This window comes from Sturnira hondurensis, unplaced genomic scaffold, assembly GCF_014824575.4.
Source record: "Sturnira hondurensis isolate 20B ecotype Veracruz unplaced genomic scaffold, ASM1482457v3 Scaffold0015793, whole genome shotgun sequence".
NCBI lineage: Eukaryota > Metazoa > Chordata > Mammalia > Chiroptera > Phyllostomidae > Sturnira > Sturnira hondurensis.
In genome coordinates, this window is record NW_028088424.1 from 3,891,476 (window position 1) to 3,911,443 (window position 19,968).

Consider the following 19,968-nt stretch of genomic DNA (forward strand, 5'->3'; position numbering starts at 1 on the left):
CCACCCATTATAGCTTCTTTGGGTCATTTAGTCTACTGTGTAACTGAAAGAAGGCATTTAGTTTTACCTAAGCCTTTGCTCTCTGGCCATACTGGGTAACTCCATAGTCCTACCTAAAAAGCCTTTGATGATCACACACAAACTCCAGACCCTTTAACACGGCACCCAAAGCAATTCTCAGTGTCCCACCTAATCCTGTCACCCATGCTCAACCCTTACCCATACATCCCTTACACATAGGATGAGTTCACTAAATATTTATTAGACAAATGATAGATTGTCTTTGGACTTCTGTCTCAGTAGTTCACAAACATGCTTCTAGGCCTTCACATTTGCATGTGTTGACTCACATCTCCAGATCACTGTAGCCCTCTCTGATCCACCAGGAAGCTCTCACTTTTTCTTTGCAATGTCAACTCCTCTGAGAGAAGTTGCCTTTATAAAAAAGTGTCTCCTCTGAGAGGCCTCTTCACTTGGCTGAGCTGATAACTCATCCTGTGAGTTCTCTGAGCTCTTTCTACACATAGGTGAGTCTTGTTATTTGCAGCAGTTATGTTCTATAAAGTCACTGCAAATACTGAACCCGTGGCCTGGGGTAAATACAGGGTTAGTTTCCTATGAGCCTCTGGTCACAGCATGTTCATCAAGGCCCACCTAGGGCCAGCTGCAGTGTGTGGCTTCTTGACCTCAGGTAGGAAAGATTTCATAATGTGAGTCCAGCTGACTATGAGGGTATGTTTACTAAAGCTAGGAACAGTGAAACAAGGCAGGGCTTAGCATAGAAGAAGCAATAGTAGAGCCTAGGCTGGGCTGCCTTAGTTTACTGGGAAGTCAGAGAAAAGGAAGCCTTGTGTTGTGGACCACTCTGCCTGATTTCAGGAGTTGTAACTTTCTACCCACTGTGGCTAAGGATGAGTCAGTGACCTTTGGAATGCAAGCCGAAGAAGACAAAGCTTGCCTCTGGTAGCAAATGCTGCCTCAGTTTCCTCCCTGCCCCCAAAGCTTGGTCAGAAGTCAATGACAGGTAAGACCCCTCACAGCAGGGGGCAACCTAAGCCAGACTCAACCACTTGGGAGGTCATCATGGAAGGACTCTGTGGGGGCTGCAACAAAGAGCAATGGACTCTTGCCTCCCCCCCAGCTTTGACAAAGCCCGAGTCCCCATGTACTCTGGGAGAAGAGCTTCCTGGCTCTAATCCCCTTAAGCCTGAATACCTGATGGGGAGGGGTGCAGCTCCTTGCCTTGTTAGAGTGTGTCCTGGGGAAAAATCTGGCATCACAGAGACTTCTTGATAAACCTGTGAAATCTGCTCTGCTAAGAGTGCTTTCATTCATATGTTAAGGGTTGGAGCAAGAAGCCCTAAAACTCTTCCTGACAGACTCTGACTCAAACTAAGCCCTCAGATTTCTTTGAAACGTTATCTACTATTTGATCCTTGCCGCTCTGTATTCCTGTGTATTACAACCCAATAAAAGCCCTTGGAGGAAGGGGTGCAATGCCTTTTTCCCCTGAGAAACTGGCCACTGGTCACGGCCTTTTTCCTCTGGGAAACTGGCTACTCTTCCTCCCCAAGCAGATCACATCATGTCTCAGTTATGTTTACTCTCATCTGTGGCACACAGGGGGACTTGCAAGGAAAGTCACCCCCACAGCCTTGGAGACAGGTTCAGGAGATTAGTTTAGGATGAACTGCTGCTGCCCATTGCTCCTGATTGCAAGTTGCTCAAAGTTTAGGAGATGCATGCCTGTGGGGGAAGAAGAGAGGGAAGAAGAGGAGAAAGGGAAAGGTTCAGGCTGCTCCCCAGAAAGAGAATTCCAGTACTGGGTTCATTGTCTTGAGGTTTTTATCCCTCTCTTGCAGGTGGGAATGTTAGGGGAGGCCTCAGGATGGGGTGTTTCAATAGGATATTCATCAGTTCTCCACCTGTGCCCTATCATGGTCATGGTCTCCTCTGATTGGTCAGTGCCAGGGCAGGGGGTCTTTAGTCATTGCAGTTGGTTCCAGCTCACCCACCTGGTTTTGCTGCTTTCCTGGGCCTGGTGCTATACTACAACTGAGGTCTAGATGTTATTTCCGGGGAGATGGTCTTCTGTGTCTGACTATAAATTGCTTGGCCATTTTGTTCAGCTATCTGTCTCAGTTTCCCTATTCCATTTACCAAGGAATTTTCCTAGCTTTTTACTATCCTGAGTCACACTGAGCAGTATACAATCTTGTGTTGTTTAAAGACCTCTTATTTAGGATATATATTGATTCACTAACACTGAACTCAAACAGCCAACAACACTTATGACTAATAACTGAATGCAGCTTATGCAACATGCATTTTCCCTGTAAGGCACAGCACAGCCTTCTTTTGCTTAGGAATACCAGACAGCACTGGTGTTCAGCACCAGCAGCACCATGCTTGGGGGCCATTTTAAACAGAAAATCACCAACAAAAATTATGAAAATATAAAAAACATGGCACTAAGTAGACCATGAAAAGGACACATATTTACAGTCTGAGAGCTGAAACAAGAAGTCAGAGCATCATCTTGTTCGGCCTCAACTGGGATTGTGCACGAGCATGTCGGGTGACTCAAAGTTTTCACTACCCTCTGCATGTTTGAGAATGAACCCAAAAGCACTGCAAATATTGATTTGGAGGTTAGAAATAAATTTCAGTGAATGCGCAAATCCACAAATACAAAATCCATAAAGGATGAGAATCAACTACACTTTCATTACAGCATTTGTAATTCTGAATTGAAGTTAGTAATTCTTTTTTGAAGATTTTATTTATTTATTTTTAGAGAGGGGGGGAGGGAGGAAGAAAGAGAAGGAGCGAAACATCCATGTGTGGTTGCCTCTTGCACTCCCCCTACTTGGGGACCTGGCCTGCAGACCAGTCATGTGCCCTGACTGGGAATCGAACTGGTGACCCTGTGGTTTGCAGGCCTACACTCAGTCCACTGAGCTGCACCAGCCAGGGCTGAAGTTAGTCATTGTTTTGGGTTCCTGGACCCAAACCCAAAGTGTGTGTGTGTGTTATGGGGGGTTCCCCACACCAATAGCAAGCACTCTGGACACTAGCTGCATATCCTGCAATTCAACTCAGTTCTGACACTACCCAGAGACAGCATCAGATTCCACAGGTTGAGGGCTCAGTGCTACAAAACTGATCCTCCCCATTACACTTCAGATGCCCATCAAAAGACTAGGTGCTGTTACTTGTTTTTCTGAAGGATTGACTATAAATCAGGAGTTTTCATGACCCTTCCTCAGATTTGATTAATTTGCTAGAGCAGCTCATAGAAGTCAGAAATATTTTACTCACCAAATTTCCAATTTATAGGTAAGTTGGTGATGTAACTTAGGAACAGCCAGACAAAAAAGATGTGTAGGGCAAGGCAGGGGAAAGGTTGCAGCTTCTATGCCCTTTCTAAGCACACCACTCTTCCCATCCCATCTCCATGTGTATACCCAACCTGAAAGTCCTTTTGGATTTTTATGAAGGCTTCATTACATAAGCATGCTTGATTAGACCATTGGCCATTGGCAGTTGAATTCAATCTTCAGCCCCTTTCTCCTCCCCAGAGGTGTGGGAAGGAGGACTGAAAGTTCCAACTCTGTAATTACAGGATTGATTCTCCTGGCAACCAGCCCCCCATCCTTAAGTTACCTTAGAGCTTTCTAAAAATCATCATTAACATAACAAAAGATACCTTTATACTCTCATCGTGGGAAATTTCAAGGTTTTTTTTTATTTTTTATCAGTTGAAATATATTTTATTGATTGTGCCATTACAGTTGTCCCATTTCCCCTCTTCATTTCCTTCCCCCCTGCACACCCCCTCCCCCCACCTTCCCCCACTTTAGTTCATATCCATGTGTCATAAATTCTTTAGCTTCTACATTTCCCACAGTACTCTTGCCCTCCCTCTGTCTATTTTATCCCCACTGTCTATGCTACTTATTCTCTATACCTTCTCCCTGCTCCTCCTTCTCCCACACCTCTGTTGCTAACCCTCCATGTGACCTCCATTTCTGTGGCTCTGCTCCTGATCTAGCTGTCCTCTTGGTCTGCTTTTGTTTTAGGTGTGGTTGTTAATAACTGTGAGTTTGCTGTCCTTTCATTGTTCCTATTTTTATCTTCTTTTTCTTAGATAAGTCCCTTTAACATTTCATATAATAAGGGCTTGGTGGTGATGAACTCCTTGAATTTGATCTTATGTGAGAAGCACTTTATCTGTCCTTCCATTCTAAATGAAAGCTTTGCTGGATAGAGCAATCTTGGATGTAGGTCTTTGGATCTCATGACTTGGAATACTTCTTTCCAGCTTCTTCTTGCCTGTAAGGTCTCTTTTGAGAAATCAGTTGACAGTCTGATGGGAAGTCCTTTGTAGGTGACTGTCCCCTTATCTCTTGCTGCTTCTAGGATTCTCTCCTTCATTTTAGTCTTGGCTAATGTAATTATGATGTGCCTTGGTGTGTTCCTTCTTGGGTCCAACTTCCTTGGGACTCTCTGAGCTTCCTGGACTTCTTGGAAGTCTATTTCCTTTGCTAGACTGGGGAGTTTCTCCTTTATTATTTGTTCAAATAAGTTTTCCCCTTGTCATTCTTCCTCTTCTCCTCTTGGTACCCCTATAATTGGGATATTGGAACGTTTAAAGATGTCCTGGAGGTTCCTAAGCCTCTCATTTTTTTGAATTCTTGTTTCTTCATACTTTTCTGTTTGGTCATTTTTTTTCCTTCTGGTCCACTCCCTTGATTTGAGGCCCAGTTTTATCCCATCACTATTGGTTCCCTGTGCATTTTCCTTCATTTTTTCATCTAATTTGTGACCAAAATCAACCAGTTCTGTGAGCATCCTGATCAGTGTTTTGAACTGTGCATCTGATAGGTTGGCTATCTCTTGGTTGCTTAGATGTATTGCCTCTGGGGCTTTGATCTGTTCTTCCATTTGAACCTTTTTTTGTTGTTACATATGAGGGGTGGAGCCTTAGGTGTTCACCAGGGCAGGTCAACCCACCCAGTGGCTAGGTGTTGACGCTGTATGTGGGGCGGGGTCAGAGAGGGAATAATAGTACTTGCTCTGGATTTCAGTCCCTTTTGCTGTTTCTCACAAGCAAATTGGGCCCTTCTGGTGCTGGTTCCCAGGTGGGTGAGCTTGTGTACCTTCTAGGGCCCTGTGGGTTTCTCCAATGAACTCTCCTGTGAGGCTGGGAGTCTTTCCTGGCACCTCAATCCCTGCAAGTTTTTTTGGTGCTTTTAGGCTTTATTTCCCATCACTGGGGCCCTGGTTGCACAGTTTGTCTCACTGCGCATATTTTGCCTGGTTTATCTGCTCATGAATGTGTGTCCATGGTCACCCAATCACCATCTGCGACTTACTGGGTTTGCTGGTTTCCTCCCCATGCCCAGTTTGCCAACCACCGCCTTTTCCTGCCAAGACCCCTCTCCACCAGCCACCGACTCCTCCCCTCTTACTGGTCTGGATGAATGGTTTGTTGTTGTCGGACTTTGGTACAGTTCAATTTTCTGTCTGTTGTGGCTGTGTTTTTATTTCTAAATCTTTGTTGTCCTTAAATTTGGTTGTGCAAGGAGGTACAGTATTTCCACCTACACCTCCATCTTGGCTGGAAGTCCAATTTTTAAGGGTTTTAAGAGCTGTGAGCCAAGAACTATGGACAAAGACCAAATATATGGGAGAAATATGACCAAATATATATTTCTTATAAATCACAATATCACAGTAATTTATGTGTCTATTTTTTACAGAGTCTGATGACTGCAATACTGTGAGCTCTGTGAATAGTTAGCATATGGCAAGAAATAATAGCAACTAATGTGGAGATCTTACTACAAGGTTTTCCATATGTACTTTCTCATTTCTCATAAGAATTCTCTGAATTATGTACTATCATTCCCACTTTACAAATGAGGAAACCAAGGCTTAGTGATGATAGTAATACTTGCCTATGGTGACATAGTAAGCAGTGGAGGCATTGCACACAGGCTGAGTGAGAAGCCCACATGCTCATTGCTGGGCTATCCTGCCTGTGAATGTAAGCACCTGTGGAGAGAAGTCTGGAAGGAAATAGAAGATCTTCAGCATAGTTAGCTGGTTAGCCTTTGAGAGTGTCTCTAGGAGGGAGCAGTTGATGGCAGGAGCTCTTATGGGTAGTTCCCTGGAATGAATTCACTCAGTGGTTTGAGAAGGCAAATGGTTAAGGCTGTTACTGTTTGGGAAGAAAGGTTTTCTTTTTATAGGTGAAACAAGAAAGGTCTCCACTTTGTTGTAGTGAGTGAATTATCCAGAATGGACCTATTTGCTCAAAGGCAGTGGTATGGGTAATACAGCCTACCTGCCAGCTTGACAGTATTGGGTGGTGGGCTAATACTAAGGCAGCAAAGTTTAGGGCCTAGAGGGGATATGACCTTGGGGTATGAAGGTCTTTCAGGTAGCAGCTGGGCACTTGGTTATGTCAGAAGTGGTAAGATCATGCTTCAACCACCCAGGATGTAGAAGGCTGTGTGCAGCATGTAAGAAGCTCCTGTAGTAAAGAAAGCTCCTGTAGGGAAGACACCTACCTCAGCAATCATCCCCACTCACTCTGGGGTCAAAGTGGGTTACTCAGACCAGGCCAGAGCTCTAGCTGTCCAGTTATATGTCATTATCTAGCTGGCTGTGAGCCCAGACTGCTGACCCTTGAGTAAATGGCCCAGGGAATGAAGAAGTATAAAGAGATACGTCACCTCAGGTACAAGAACATCCATAACTCCTCTGACCAGAGAGGAGCTCCTTCCCTCTCTGGGGAAACTGAGACTTGAAGCCCTGTATGTGGCTTAGATATTCTGATTCTGAACATAACTGTACTTTGTTCTCAAAAGACATTGTCACCATTCACATCATGAGTGGCTCACAGTCCTCACCTGAGGTCCTGCAATGTCATAGGAGACCAGGGGAGCCAGCTCAGGATTTCTGTGGCTGGAAGGAGACTCTGAAATGTCTCCAGTGAGAGCAGTTCCCATATTTCAGAGCAAGTTGTCAGACAATTTCAGGAACAGAAATGCTAAGATCTCCAGAGAATGGACGACCACTGTATGTACACAAATTCTTTTTCTGCCAGAGGGAGTGCTTGGCATTTGTCTCAATCTCCCCATGGAACATAAATCAAGAACCTCCTCCACACAGCTTCCCCTGACAGCCTGGCACTGCTTTGAAGAATTCATCTTGGGGAAGGCACTGCTTTGAAGAATTCATCTTGGGGAAAGCCAACATCCTCCCCACACCAGAGTTCCTAAAGTAACTGACCCTCTCCAGGGACCATTGTTTCACTTCCCCCTCACTCTGAGCAGCCATCTGAGGACAGTGACAGTCTTAGCACAGGCCTAGCACTGTGGGTAGCATTTTCACCTTTATGAATTTTCCCTTGACCATAATTTATTTTATTCTGGTCTCATCGAATTTCTCCAAGGCCTTGGCCTATGGACTGGTGATCATTTGTACAACTAGAGTAGATCTGGTCAAAACAATGAAGTGAATGAAATTTGTCTCCATTATCCCCACACCACCCAGATCTCTACCTTTTCAAGCTCCCTTCTGCTCTTGAGCAGCTGCTGACTATGCCTTCACTTTCTCTCACCCAGGTTCCTTCACTGTTCAGGCTATTATTTTACTATTGGAACTTTCACTGTAAGAAACAGTGTATGAATGTGTAACCCAAGTAAAACTTGTGGCCAGTCTCCAACACTACCTTAAAATGAAAATTTAAAAAATCTGACTCCAAAGACATTGAAAAGCAACACAATGCTTCATATATTGTACAACATGGAGAAAGACTTCCTAAAAATTTTTTCTGAATCTCCAGCAGTCCCACCCCTTACAACAGCAGATTTTACTCCTTTCTCTTTGTTTTTCTCCCCTCAAAGTTTTCTGCATCAAGCCCCTGTATGCCGCTTATGCCTTGTGGCACAGCTACCCACATTACCACATCATCTCCTTTTCCTGCCTCCTGGATATTCATTCTTCTGTAGCCCCATTTTCTAGGCTTCTTCAATTTTGCATTTTCACCAGTTTTCCCACTTGTTACAATAAAAGCCTGGTGGTAGCGCAACAGAAGAAAAAGTCCTGAGGTGATAAGGAAGGCAGTATGTCACAGAGAAAGGAATGGATCCCAGCAATGGTTTTTCCTGGCTAGGATGCTTCTCCCGTGGGAGTTGGTGAGACACCTGCAAAATGTTTTGTCCCATTCAAAATCTATGGCTCCTTAGAGCTGTGGTGGTATTTCAAATAGATGAGAAGATCAGAGGTTTCTTTTAAGGAAACTCTTTTACTAGTCTTAAAATCATGCAGTGAGCATGTTGTTTCCAAGGCTTCAAGCTATTTTGCAAATGTTCAGAATCTGGCTCCTGACAGTATTGCTCACATGTTTCCTCCAGTCTAACCTTACTTCACTACTAGCATTGTTTTTATGTATTGTGCCATTTTATGTTGGAATGCCCTCAATCCCTCCCTTCTCTCTACTGTGTTCTCTGTAGTCATTGCCAGGATTTCTGTGATTCCCCACTAAATGGAAACCCCTAGCTCCTAACAAGGAGTGTGACAGATAATGAATTCTTAAAAAGGTTTCCTGTATGGATGAATAAAATAATTAATGAATGGAGAATTATAAAAAGATTACAGTGTATTTCTAAGCTTTGGTCAAAATTTTAAAAAATATGTATTGTGAAAATTATTACTGCAAGTAAATCAGTACACTGAATGACTTTTTATTTTCTAAGGATTTATGTTTTTCTTTAATTCTGGAAAATTCTTAGTTTATCACCTCCTGTAACATTTTTTCTCCCCCTTTTTAACTATCCTCACCACTTGGAACAGCAATTTTGGAGCTTCTCAGTTTAGCTTCTATGAATTTATTTTCATTTTTTATGTATATATATTGTTTTATTGCATTCAGAGTGATTTATTACATTAGGTTGGCCAAAAAGTCTGATTAGTTTTTTCCATAAAAGAAGACACATTTTTCATTTTCAATTTATTGATTTGGATATTTTGAGTATGTCAGCTACCTCCCGTGTAGTATAACATCGATTGTTCTCAATTAATATCTCAATTTGATTGCTATCAACTTCAACTGGTCTACCTGACTGTAGAGCACCATCCAGTGAGAAATCTCCAGCATGAAACTTCATAAGCCACTTTTGACAAGTTTGATCAGTCACTGCACCTTCTTTATACACTGCACAAGTCTTTTCTATTGCATTTTAGTTGTGTTTTTATCCTCCTTGAAATAATAGAGAATAATATGCTGAAAATGTTGCATATTTTATTCCATCTTCTATATTAAAATGGCTACACAAAAATTCACCAATTTTGATTTTTTAAATGCACACTGATATGACAGCTGTCACAAAACAATCTAACAAAATTGTTTCAAGACAACTAAGTGCTACTAGAGCCATCTTGCAAAAAAAACAAACTTTTGGGGCAACCCAATACATTCATTGATAAGCTATACTATGCTGCACAACAAACTCATAAAGCAAAAAGAAAAAGTTTATTTCTTACCTATGTCACAATTTGAGGCAGGTTGGGAGGCCCTTTGAACAGAGCTCTTCAAACAGAGCTCTTCCAAGATGTGACTTTTATCTGGAGATACTGCCATCATCATGTGCTCTTCATGATCTCCAGGGAGGGAAATGATCATCCAGGTGATTGATTTCGTGACCAGGCCTAAAAGAGATACACTCTACTTTCATCTCCATTTCAACCACATGATCCTCACCTCACTGCAGGGGTGTCCAGGAAATATGGGTTTTCTTGTGTGCCTGAGAAGAGGAAATGGAGTTGGTGAATATGTGGCAAATCTCTACCACATTTATTTAGTTCTCTTTTTCTATATGTTGATTCTCTTTTACCTTGTCTAGTATACTATTTATCACATCTGCTAAGATTTTTTACTCAATTTTGTATTTTAAAATTTTTTGTTTCTTTTTTTATAATGGCTTTTCGAATTTAATAACCTGTTGTCATTTTGAGTATGCTATTTCTTCATTTACCTCTGAAGATACTAAATAAACTTATTTTAAACACTTTGGCTAGTTGCATCTACATTATTTCTGTTTCCTTAGGTGTGATTTTTTTCCTATTTCCTGGATCTGCCAACTAGTTTTTATTATTATGGATAGCATTAAGTGCTTTGTAATTTTTGTATGAAAGCTAATCATGCATGGAGTGTTTTTCCCATGCTTGCTCCTCCCTATGGAATGATTTCAGCATTGCATCAATCTGGTCTTCCGAGATGCACAGCTCTAAATTAAATCTTTGTATGAGAATTGGGGCATTTGGTTCAATTATATATACTGTACCTGCTTGATCCAATATTTGATCAATTATATATAGCACCATTTTTGGATGCCATACATAGGCCCAATTTCTGTTTTCATACAAGAATCACTGCTTCCTGTCCACTAAACCAGAAGTCTGTAAAATTTTACTTGGAGCTATCTTAGTCCCAGTTCACTAGTGGATACATTTGGCTTGGCCCCAGGCTTCAGAGAGGAAGCTGAATTCTTATTCCCATATGGTGCACTTAGGTCCATTTCTTACTGAATGATTAAAGACCTGGCCCCCCACCTTCCAGCTGACCATAGCTTTGCTTGTGCATGGCTTTAGTTCCTTTTCTGTAAAGCCTTCCCCTATCTTTTAAACAATTAAATGTGCTCTCTTCTGTGTTACCCAGCACACATTATATCATGGTTATTTGGCTGTAGCTCTGTCTATAAACAGTGTGTATAGACTATAAACACTTTGAGGGTAGAGATTATGCCCTATTTATCTTGCTGCCCAGTGTCTAGCACAATGACTGCAGATTAGAGATACCCAATATTGGTGAAATTGAATTTGAGATGTTTTAGTGACTCTTGAGAAACCCAATTTTTATTGTAACCCAGAAGTGAGTCTCCATTAATATAGCTTGATGTTTGTGGAAGGTAATTTATAGACATAACCAAAAAGCATGTATGTATTTGGACTCTGTAAATGATGTCTGGATCTGCTTGTTTGTGTGCTAACTTGTGCAGGGCCTTTTATTTGCTCTCATTCTCCTCCGTTGAAGATATAATTGCTTCTTGGTTCTTTGTTTCTATTGCTCATTACACTGTTCCATACCATTTCATTTTGAAAATAAAACAAAATAGAATATTTAAAATTAATGATGTGGGGCATGACTTTTTTTGCTTTCCCTCTACCTCCAGGCAGAATTAGCAAATGGCTTGAATACCAGCCATGCCATTCTTTTTATCAGAAGCATCTGGTTTCATTACAGTAAGAAAAATTACTGATTACAAGGTGAGAGGTCAGAGACCTCCTTTACAAAGGACCCCCGGGATGTTTATCTACCCCTTACAATCTCCTTACCAAACCTGGCAGGCCTGTGGTGGATACTTCTGTTTCAAGATAAGCTGAAGAGTCACCCTCATTGATTTTTGGAATTTGGAGATTCCTAGCATAAGGCTTTCCTCATTGGCTTCATTTTCAAAGATTCAGAAAATGAAGTTTCTTGGATGACATGAGTTCCCATGATCTCTGTATCTTTTGCAACTGTCCTTATTCTTGAAGAAATGATAGCATCTTTGGAGTCTACTGATCATGTTTTCTAACTTACAGGAGTAATTGAACCTTTGTCCTATCCAACTACTATAACTGAGTTAAAATGGAATTTTCAAAGACAAACAACATTCATTGAAAGAGATTATAATAGTAATAGTAGTAAAATTACTATTTGCTTTTGGTAGTGACTTTCTATCAGGCCCTTTGCTTATCTTATTTCATTTGGATAGGTGCGTGTTGGAGGAAAGTTATTTTAGATCTTTGTTTTCTAAACTTGGTTTTCTCTTCCCTCCTATCTGACTGACACAGGAAAACCTAACTTCCTATTCTGAGGGTCTTTCTTCCTTTGAAAATTCTAGTAGGATTAAGGGAAACCATGAAATAGGCTTCCCAAACTTACATGCTTATGTGTTACAGCCATGTAAATTATAAATATGCAAATACTGGAAATGCAACTCAAATTGGTTTGAACAGTAAAGGGAATGTATTGGTTCACATGCCTGAAAAGACTAGTAACGTCAGATTCAGTCCAGTCCTAACCTAGCAACACCAGTGGTCGTGAAGAAGCCTTGGCCTTCCATTTCTGCCTTCCACCACGTGCAGTTCCCCCAGTGGCCACAAGGTGGCGGCAAGCAGCCGTGCGGGCCGAGTACTTCTTTGTTCACAGTTAAAAGAATGTCTCTCGAGAATTTCTTTCATTTTAAAAAAAACGACATTACTTACTCAATTTTAGAGATGGGGTAAGAAAGGGAGAGAGGGATACAAATATTGATTGATAGCTTCTTGCGCCCAAATCTGTGCCCTGACCCGCAATACAACCGGAAACCTTTTGATTTGCGGGGCGACGCCCCACCCACGGAGCCACGCCTGTCAGGGCTTGAGTAGTTTCTAAAGAATGAAGTCGTTTTCCCCAGAAACCTCCATAAAATGTGTTTTTGATGGACCGCGGTTAGGTTTTCTGTTCCTCCCCAGAGGTGGGGACGGGAAGGGGCGGGACCTCGGACGGCCTCGAGGGAGTGAAGGCCGGTCCTTGGGCGGAAGGCAGGGTCGCAGGTGCTGGCCGTGCGCAGGGGTGGTGGTCCCCTAAGTGGGGTGGGCCACCGAGTCCGAGCCGAGCAGACAGGCGGAAAGGGCTCCAGAGCGGCTTATTTCCTCAGGAGGAAAGCATCTTTGCTTTCCCTTTCCAGTCCTGCCAGGGAAAGACTCAGGGGCTCAGTCGGTCCCAGCATGAGGCCCCGAGGAAAAGAAACAATCTGCAGCCTAGCCCTGGGGCTGAAGGGACCAAAAGGCTCCCGGGCTAGGAGGCCGGGTCGGAGAGCGAGGCGCGCCCCGGGAGTCACTGGGAGCAGCAGCGGGGGCCCGCGCAGGCGGTGTTGCCGGAGACAGAGACTCGGCGGTCGGGCACTTTCCCGCCCTCAGCACCGCTCACTGCGACGGGAGCATCATCAGAGCCGTATTAATGCTCACCCTCTATATGATGGGTAATAGCCCAATCATTCCACTTTTCTTCTTCTGTGATGTGAAGATAATAGGATCGCACTAACTCCCTTGCCTATTTCGTGTGGAAAAAAGAAGCAGTGTTTCTGCTCTTTGTCCCATGTTTCTGCCTCCGCCATAAAATCGGGAACTGAGGCCCTCATTCCTAGCCCAGGCCTCCCTCTCCTCCCCCTGACAGCGCCTCGCGAGAGGACGGAGGAACTCCGGGTTGGGCTGCTCCGCAAGCTGCCCTTCGCTGGTGCCGCCAGAGGTGGAGGCGTGGGCGGACTGCCCAGCTGACGTCAGCGCTCACGCTCAGCCCCGCCCCTTCCGTCTGTTCTGTCCCGCAGCCCTCCAACCACACCGGCCCGGGCCTGTGTTAGTCTACACACCCTTTCCCATCACTTTTTGTGAAACGTGAACATAGCCGTTTCAGAATTTGGTTAACTCTGTAAAACACAGGTGCCCCCGGGGAGCAGCTTTTCGGTTTGGGTGTGTGTTTGGTGGGAGGAGCCCTCACTTTGACTTGGGCTTGGCGCTCCCAGTTCAGCTCCTACCAGACCTTCGTACTAGAATATCGGATTCTTGTCCTGTCCCCTTTAATAACACTAGTACTCCTTCCCATCTAGCTATTGTGTGTGTGTGTGGCCCCTTTGGCAAGAGCACAGGTGAGGACTTGGGGATGAGTGGGGTGGAAGGCGAAAGGGTAGAAATAGATACAGAGGTCTATCCTATCCCAGAGTTGCAGAGATGGAGTGAAATTATACATATGAAAGTATCTGAGAAGTTACCTTCAAACACAAACATAAGGTGGCACTAGCCTCCAGATCGACAGTGGAAGGAGTGATGCTCTCTCCTAGGAACTGCGTCCTACGGGAAACAGTTCTGTAAATGACCATTCCAACTCCAGAGACCCCTTGACTGTTAGGCTGGGAGATTTTCTCTTCCAAGATGTGGTTAGAATAAAAGTATATAATGGCATAATATACAGGCACGAACTCAGAAGTTGGGACTGATGTTTCCAACTTGGACGGAGAATTAGTAGTAGTGTTACTGGGCCACTTCCACACTGCTGGCTGCCCTGACACAGCATGGTCTGGGACATTTCGTGGGTCAAGTGACCTTCAGGTTCTTGACTTGTGCAGGAAAAATTCCAAGACAAGAGTTCAGGTGAAAGTGGGAGTAAGTTTATTAAAGCTTAGGACAGCGAAGCAAAGGAGGATAGACAGGATCAGGGGGTAAGCTGGGGATGAGCTGCCAGTGTGCCCTGTTCTAGGTTCATGTCTCTTCGGGACACTTAGAGCTTAGGGTAGAAGAAGCAGGTATATGCCTGAGGAAATGGGGGCACAGGCATGCTCAAATAAGAGCACATACTGGCATCCTTTGTCCCAAGGGTTCTATTTTCTTTTTCTTTTTATCCTCACCTAAGGACATTTTTCTCATTCCTTTTTAGAGAGAGGAGGAGGGAGGAGAGAGAAACATCAGTGTAAAAGAGAAACATTGATTGGTTGCCTCCCATATGCTTCCAGACTGGGTATCATATGGGCCCTGATTGGGGATCGAACCCGCAACCCAGGCATGTGTGCCAAACAGGAATTAAACCTGCAACCCTTCATTTACAGGACGATGCCCCAACAGAGTCACCATGGCCCAGGGTTACCTGTTTTCTGTTGGCAGAAATTTTAGGGTGGTCCCAGGAGAGGATCTCAACAGACTACTCTATCAGATTTTCAGGTGTGTCGTTTATTATGCTGGTGTATCAAAATGAACATACAGTGGGGTCAGGGGTGAGTCTCTGGTTGGTTTCACCTCTATTTTAGATTAGTCTGGCTCTAATTGGATTTTTTTAAATCTGTCTCCCTGACTGAGATGATTTAAACACCTGCTCTTAGGTATCTTTGGTTAGAGAGGATAGATTTAGACCACCTGCTTTTAGATAGCTTCGGTGAGGGAGGATAGTCTTGTGATTTATCAGCTGGCTGTTAATTGCTCAGCTGCTACACCTGTTTGTTCAACCATTTGTCTCAGTTTCCTTATTCCACTTGCCAGAGAATTTTCCTAATTTCTTACTAACCCACCTCATTAGATTCTCTCTTCTTTTTCTGTGGGAAAACATATCTTCTTGCTAAGTCAATTTTCTTACAATGTGCCTTCAATTTCAGAGTCTCCTGGGACTTTGGTGTCTCCACAAGGGGCTCTACAATTTTGAAAGATATCTTGTTTTAATCCTGCCTTTCTCTTGAGCTGCTGCTCACTTTTCTTTTCACCCCCTTTCCTCTCCAACCTGTCTCTTCACCACAGAGTGATTGCCATGCCCATGGCTGTACTAAGTTGCTCTCTCCACTGTCACCATGATGTCATAGAGACCACATCCAAATTCAAATGTGTTCTTTGTTCTCACTCTCCTTGATGTCCCTTTACTGTTTGTTGTTCACTATTTCTTTCAAAATTATTTAAGAAGTAGCTATTTTCTAAATCGCATCCACAATTTCACTATATTTTTGCTGGTCTTTAGCCATACTTATAGTTTTTTAGAGTTGGAAAGAACAAACAAAAAATTGTTTGTTCTTTCATTTAATATTATTTACAGACACAGAAGATGGGAAAGGCCAACAGATAGAGTACAGAGTCTATATTTTACAGATAAGAAAACTAAGGTTTGTGGGACATATCTGATGGAAAGCAGTGACCAGGACAACCCAAGTTCCAGCCAGTCTTTTACCTCAGCTACTAGATCCACAGAAGAGTCCTCCAAATATTGATAAAGCACCTGAGTGTGTGTTAAATGTAATTTCCAGGATACTACCACATCACTGAATTGGACTCTCCAGTGCTGGGACACAGACATTTGCAAGTTTAACAAATACTTGGATGATTCTTCAGTACATTAAAATTTGAGAACCACTGTTTTTGAAGAGTTTAAATCAAAGAAGACATTCAGACAAATGTTCAATGCTACCCACTGGGACTTCTGAGTGGGGCTAGACCACCACAGACTTTGCCAAGACCACAGGCTGGATAAGCAGCCAGACCCTCTCTAAGCAGAAAACATGTTCATACCTATCCTACCACAACAAAACCAACAAAAATAGATGTGTTTATTCATGTGGGTTTTTGTGTGAAAAGTCATATGGTTTCTAGGTTTTGAGCTATAGGAGAAAAGAGGGAAGGAAGAAATAGCCCAAGAAAGTTTTGAGATAGAAACACCCTGGGAGAAACATGTTAACTGAGTGCAGTTGTGATAGAAATTATTATTCGTCCTGAGATATAAACCATATTCTTTTTTTTTCTTTTTTTTAAAAAATATTTTATTTATTTATCTTTAGAGGGGAAGGGAAGGAGAGAGGAAGAGAAACATCAATGTATGGTTGCTTCTTGTGCATCCCTGCTGGGAACTGGCCCCTGCCGGGAACTGGCCTGCAACCCAGGCATGTGCCCTGACTGGGAATCGAACCGCGATTGTCTGGTTCGCAGGCCCGCGCTCAATCCACTGAGCTACACCAGCCAGGGCCATATTCTTTGTTGGGTATAAAAATTTCATGGTAATACAGTTACTGCTATTTATGGCTTCATTTTGGCCATGACCTTTATTAGAGCTTTTCCTTGGGTGTATCATGTATGTGTGTGTGATTGGGGGAGGGTGTGGATGCTGGAGAGACAGATGGGAGAAGAAGTGGAAGTACCCCTATTAATTAGACTCGTGTTTTGTGAACTGCTGGTTGTGATAAATTGGCGGGTTGGACATCACTCTAGTGACCAGCATTTTTAATTTAAAAATGGAGTGGAAAGGAATGAAATGTGTAACAGAATAGAATAGACCAGAGCGCCATATAAAAATGTGTGCGTGTGTGGGTGTATTTAACGTGGATGCCAACATAAGAACATCCAAACCTGTAAGAATTTTTATGAATTTATTTGAGTCAAATTGATGGCAATTGCCGGAAAGCAAAATCAGTTGAGACTGGGAAAATGCTCCTGAGAAGGGCAGTTTTGCACCTTCTTTTATACATTACAATTGAAGGAGGAAGATGAAATTCATTGATGATAGCTGAGGGAGGAGGGAGAAAGCAAAGCAGGGAAACCCCTGGAATTAGACAGAAAGTAAAACAGACACATACCAGTACACAAATGCGTATAGGATAGTTAACAGTTAACATGATGGTAATGAGGGGATTTGTGGTCTCTGCTCTGGTTACTGTTGTGCTTTGAGGGGGGTAGAAAAAAGGAAATTACTCTGACAGTCCAAAGTTTCTGTTATGAGTAAGTTATCATAGATGCAAAAAAAAAAAAAGACAACACACAGGCTCAGTTAAGGTAAAGGTCAACCTAACCTTTGTTAGGGAAAAACGCTGGCCTAGGACACAACTACCCACCATGAACAGCTCCTAGTTAGAAAGGTTTAATTTCAGACCATCCTCTATGGTTACTTTAGGTCTCTGAGTTTGTGAGGCCATCACTCAGGTCTCCTCTGAGCCTGTCAGGTTTAGTATGTGGCCCCTTTTCATCTACATGAATCAGAATGTAAAATTTCTTAATTTTGATAGTGGTCAAAACATTTGAAAACTGCTGGGTTGTAAAGACTAAGAGACTAACCAATAAAATTTGAGTCCTTACTCGAAGGTCACTTAAACCTCAGGCCTCTTGGCCCCCTGCCCAGGGCTTACCTGTACACACTTCCTCTTGCATGTGGTCCTCATGTGTTCCCATTCCTAGTAAGTGAGTATTAGATTAATATAACAGCACCGTGTTACTATTTCCCCATTTTTAGCTATTATAAATAACTCTACTATAAGTATTTTTATAATTATAGGTTTGCTCTTTCTTGAAGTACTTACATAGGACGTATTTTCTTCATTTTTATGACTCTTACTCAAAAAAGCAACCAACGTACACTTCCACTAGCAAGCATTTCTTACCAGCCTCACTGAATTTCATCGAATTTCATCATTCATCCTTATATTTGCTCATTGGATATGTGTTAAATGTCCTTTTATAATTGTTTTAATGTGGATTTTTAAAATTACTTTTGGGGTTTAGTGTTTCAAATGTTGGTTTTATGTTAGCTTTTCTAGTGTGTGAGCTGCCTATGTATGTCCTGAACTATGTCTCTACTGGGAACCTAGTTTGAATGATTCATTATATTTTAGCCATTAAACTTTAAATAAAAAGCCATATGTATAACAAACATTTTTCTTATTCTGTTATTGTTTTGGCTTTGTGGAATTTCATTATTTCATAGTTTTACATTTTTATGTAATTCAATCCATCAGTATTTTTTACTTTGAACTTCTTCCATGTTTTAAATAATCTAGTGGTTAGAAAAAGCATTTTATTTCATTTTGTAATGTGATTTTTAATTCTGATATAGATGCATAAAATGAAAAATCCCTCACTTTTGTAGACATGAAGGTGTAAGTGAAGGACGGAGTTGTAAACCGTTTTGCTCTTCCTCTAAATTGGTTGTTCTCAGACCAGCAGCATCACATCACCTGGGAACTTGTTAGAAATGTAAATTCTCAGGCCCCATTCCACACCTGCTGAATCAGACACTCTGGGGCTTGGGGCTCCCCATGAATCTATGTTTTCATAATCCCTCCAGGTGATTCTGCTACATGCTCCAGCTTGAGAACCACTGTTCTAAATCAGTCCTGTAGCTTTTTTATTTGGGTGCAAACTCAGACACAATTATACTTGCTTCTAACTTTTAATTAATGGGGAGTAGAAATCATTTGCCTTCATTAGGCAATTCCCTTGGAGCCTGCAGAACATCGTTTATTCCATTTATCAAAATGTTTAACTACAGTGTCCCCTCCAGCCCAACCCCTTATTAGTGTAGTCAATTATATGCCTGTGCCTACAGTTCTCAGTTTTGCTTGTAACCACCCTCCACTCAACATCCCCATTAGTCCTTTATACTCTTTAAGGTTTGCATGAAACTATTCTTCCAGTTATCCTCCTGGGCTATTAGCTTTGAGATACTGGTTGTATTTTTTTTTTTTTTTTTTTTTTTTGCTTATGGAGAATTTCTCAGCTAAGCTTTCTGATCATTTTCTGCTCTGACGGGTCTATGTCTAGTGGCTTCATTGCTGATATTTTTCCTTCTTCCACAGTCAGTTTTCAAGTATGTTTTGATGATAAATATAAATTGGCCAAAGAAAACATTCTTAAAATATAGTTTTAAAATATCAGAAGAAATTTCAGAATTTTTAGGGAAAAAATAGGAGAAATCAATGTTGCTAACTAGGAATGCCATGAAGTGTACAGAAGGACTTTCCAAGGGCAGGAATGTTGATGGAGTCACAGGAAGTGATCCAGGTTTTAGTACTAGTTCTGGATATCCACTAAGTGCACTTTGTCACCTTACCCAAAGTTGAGCAGGCTCTCAAGAAGCCGATCAGTAAGAGTGAATGTCAAACTGCTAACACTGTTTGGGATACTCCTCTAGAAACCTCCTTTCTTTGATCTATTTCTTCATTAATTATCTCTATTTGTGAAGGCTTGCCTTATTTGGTACCAAGGGTGTCCAACCCGTGGCCCTTGGGATGGCTATGAATGCAGCCCTGCACAACATTATAAATTTACTTAAAAACTTTGTTTTTGCTCATCAGTTTTTGTTAGTGTTTGTGTATTTCATGTATAACCCAAGACAACTAACTCTTCTCCGTCCAGTGTGGCCCAGAGACACCAAAAGTTTGGACACCCCTGTAAGTAAACCATTCCTGCTCTGTCTGGCCTAAGCAGATGCCATAACTCAGTATCCTCTATAGTTTGAGATGGATGCAATGGAATGAGTACTATATGCCTACCAGAGCCAGCATGAGCTCCATCCCCTGATGCAATGGGTAAGGCTCTACTCTAAGAGTGATCCTGGGAACTGCAACTATTTAAGAG

At 42.3% G+C, this 19,968-nt stretch overlaps 2 long non-coding RNA genes across 2 annotated transcripts; both read right to left on the minus strand.

The window, feature by feature from the left end:
* Nucleotides 1–721: 721 nt before the first annotated feature.
* Nucleotides 722–19,526, minus strand: LOC119000552 (uncharacterized). Its single transcript, XR_005069347.1, has 3 exons — nt 19,515–19,526; nt 10,084–10,088; nt 722–814 (listed from the first exon to the last, which is right to left on the minus strand). It is a non-coding gene; the product is annotated as an uncharacterized LOC119000552 (long non-coding RNA).
* Nucleotides 11,235–12,988, minus strand: LOC119000553 (uncharacterized). Its single transcript, XR_005069348.1, has 2 exons — nt 12,459–12,988; nt 11,235–12,293 (listed from the first exon to the last, which is right to left on the minus strand). It is a non-coding gene; the product is annotated as an uncharacterized LOC119000553 (long non-coding RNA).
* Nucleotides 19,527–19,968: the final 442 nt, after the last annotated feature.